Below are 3,472 nucleotides of genomic sequence, written 5' to 3' on the forward strand. Positions count from 1 at the left end.
TCTTTCTCTGAGGATTAACTTTAACCTTGACATTTTAATTTGCATATACCCATCGTATTTCTATTTGCTTTGCACAAACATGCTACACTCTATATCAAAATCGATCTTCTTTTTGCAATATCAAACAAATGGAATATATATATTTATTTATTATTGAGAGATGGTCACAAAACACCTAACATGCTCGGTGTCACCAGCCATTTTTTTCCACTGTAGCCCATGCTCTTCTGTGTAGTCTACCGTTTACATAATATTTGAAATGCTTTCTTGTTTTGCAGAGACATAAACCTGCAGCAGAGCCAATAAAGAAAAAACCTGCTCCAAAAGTATGAAACTGATAAATACTAGCTGATCTCAACAGAACATCTGTATGCTGTATGTCAGATGTAAAACTGGGTCATTGCCTTTTAGTTCTTTGAAGGGAAATTAGGACGGGCCTAGTAACATTTAGATGTTTTGGTACACGTGATTTTCTTCATTATTCTGAAACGTGATGATTGTATACTAGCTGAAGAGCTTTAATCTGTTAGTAATAAATTGTCATGTTGTTTTGTAGAAGGCACCCAAAGCGAAGAAGGCCAAAGCAGCTGAAAATGGGAACAACAAGGCTGAGGTTTGTTTCTTTTATGTTTTTATGAGCTTACACAACACACTTTTTTTCCCTCTTTTTTTGCAGGTAATTTGTGCTGTTTACAACAATTTAACAGAAGCTAACAATGTAAATATTAAAGAAATGCATTCAGTAATTGTAGGCTTCTCAATACCAACACACAGCAGCTAGCCTACTACAAAACATGCAACTTTAATTTCTTTTTAGTATTCAACTTAATTTGAGAACATGACTCCTTCAGGTCTTCAAAGTATTCATTTTAGGGCAGAAAAGTTTAAAATGTTTTCCTAATATTGCAATAAGTGCAAATATCTTTGGATGATATGAGCATGATTGTGAGCAAAAACTACATATAAAGCACTGCCATTGAGATGAAAGTTCAAGAAAATAAACAGGAGAGTGTATGCAAGTTCTAAAGAAAATTCAAGTCCTAAGAGATTTGGATTATTAATGTTTTATATTTTATTCTTACAAAAAAAAAATCCATTTGGGGGGGAGGGAGAAACACTGCTCACCTGGTATTAGACTTAGCTGAGCTGAGCTAGAGACAGGGTTAAACAATAAGGATTGTACAACATTTACAACAATAAGTAAAATGCTACGTCGCGCCAGTAAACCTAGCAGTAGAATAATTAAACTGAACGGATCAAAGTATTTCACTTGCATTATCCCAGAAAAACAGATATATGCGAACCAGAACAATCATTTACAAGCACAGTTTGCAAGTAAAGACTAGAATACTAGCGCACTCTGCAGTCCCGTTGGGTCTAACCGTCCCGCTGCTGAACACAACTGTGCTAGGCGAAGAGCGGAGGGGACTCCCAGAGACGGCCCTCTGCACCAGTGGCAGGGAGTGAGACCGAAGGACAAACCAGTCACCAGCCCACTGTTTGGCTCACTCTCTGTAACACATGAAAGCATGGTGGAACGAGCAAGCTAACTAGCCAGCCGCTAAATGTGAAAACATCCATCCATACACTCAGCATAGAAAAGCACATCTTTCTTTCTTTCGTTATAAGGAAGTGTGGGTGGTTTCATCATAATAAATATTCTCATTATTATTATCATTATATTAAGAATTAAGAATTAAGATTCAACATGACAATTAACTTTGGTCTTGTTATTTGATAACCTAATCAATAAAACAATTTGTCCGGTGCCAAATAAAAATTGACTTGGCAAGTTGATTCCTGACCCACTTGCCCAAGCATAAAACAAAAAAAAAAAAGATTAACGTTGAGCCCCGTATAGACTATCTTATTCAATAACTATAAAAATGAGCCCACAAATATTTTTGCACATATTTGAGTGTGCGGATCCTTTTTGACGTTGTATTAAAAGAATCTGAAATGTCTGTGTCTGACTTGATGAAACTTGCAGGCCCCGTGCAATATACTAAATAAGATGAAATGGAGGAAAACCTAGCATGACGCCATTAACACGCTGCCTTCTTACCTTCTGTCCGCAGGAGCCAAAGGCCGAAGCCACTGAAGCCAAATGAATAACGGTTGATGTGCTCACTCTGTGTACTTGGTGATTGTACAGTTTTAAATAAGTATTTTTTACCAAGTTTTATATTACAAATGTCATTTATAGGTTTGGTTTGGGCTTGCACTTGATGTAACAAAAGTTTGTTGTGTCATTCATATTCATTTTATATCCATTTAAAAAAAACGATTACCGTCCATATCTTGTAGACGAGGCATTTTCAGTTTGTCTAATCTAATTTCTTTTTTCTTCTTTTTTTTTTAATTTAAACTGCAGAATAATGTTCCAACAAGTTGGAATATAAATCTAATTTTAAACATTATGAGGCAGCTAAAGCATAGCGTTAAAATTTGACGGAGAATAGGAATTGTGCCTTTATCTCCTTGTATTTTAATGTTAAACTAATAAGAAAATGCTTACCAAATGTTTTGAAACACTGTATGTTGACATGAATTCCAGTCAGTGAAAATACCACATAAAAATACTGTTATTAGGTCAAAAGATTGATACATCCCAAAAACATGTTTGTGAACCTGGTCATTGATAAAAAGTCCTGTTAAGTTATGTTTGTGTTTCTGACTGAAGCTTTTCTGACTTAAATGGTTGATCTAAATGTTCTTGAATAAAAATGTCTTCTTGGCGTTACTTTGTTGTGACATGAAAACCTTATCTAAGAAATTGGAAAATTCTTGTTTCATATAGACAGTGACCGGCCCAGTGGAATAAGTACAATATGCTGTTATACAGTGATTTAAGCAAACAACAAATCCCCAAAGTAATTGCAGGACATCTATTTTAACCCTTGTAAGGTGTTCGGGTCTGTGGGACCCGTTTTCTGTTTGCTAAAAGAAAAATGCCATTATTCTAACTCATTGGCCTTGGCTCATTTTCTGTGAAGAACATAAAACAACTTATTTTCAATGACTGCACATGGTAACCCCCCCCCACACACACACACACACACAAACATAACTATTACATATGAGGTGTTTGGGTCTGCTGGACCTGAGTGTAATAATTGTAGGTACTATGAAACTTAACCATGTCCTAACTGGGCCTGCTGTGTGTGAGAGTCTGTATGTGTGCATACATGCAGGCTGATTGTAGGTGTGTGTCTGCAGGAATGTTGTCTTTCTTCCACACAAAGTTACAAAATTGTTACATTTCAAGCACTTTCACCTGTTCTGATTAAGTTCTAAGAAATAAGCACCAGTAATGATCAAAAAACTTGTTTCTATTTTTTTTTTTTTTTTACCTTTTTTATAATTGAATTTCCTTGTTTTCTCACAAAAAATGAAAATTATCATATGATCATAAACGTGATCTCATCTCACAGGGGTAAATGGCAAATATGAACCATAAATGATGTATATA

General features: G+C 35.3%; 1 long non-coding RNA gene across 1 annotated transcript in view; it reads left to right on the plus strand.

The window, feature by feature from the left end:
* LOC116060734 overlaps positions 1-2,743 on the plus strand; it is a 4,708-nt gene extending 1,965 nt beyond the window's left edge. The window contains exons 4-6 of the long non-coding RNA XR_004107565.2: positions 279-326; positions 557-613; positions 2,079-2,743. This is a non-coding gene — a long non-coding RNA (uncharacterized LOC116060734). The remainder of the gene's footprint in view (positions 1-278; positions 327-556; positions 614-2,078) is intronic.
* Positions 2,744-3,472: the final 729 nt, after the last annotated feature.

The sequence above is a fragment of the Sander lucioperca genome, chromosome 10 (assembly GCF_008315115.2).
Source record: "Sander lucioperca isolate FBNREF2018 chromosome 10, SLUC_FBN_1.2, whole genome shotgun sequence".
Classification (NCBI taxonomy): domain Eukaryota; kingdom Metazoa; phylum Chordata; class Actinopteri; order Perciformes; family Percidae; genus Sander; species Sander lucioperca.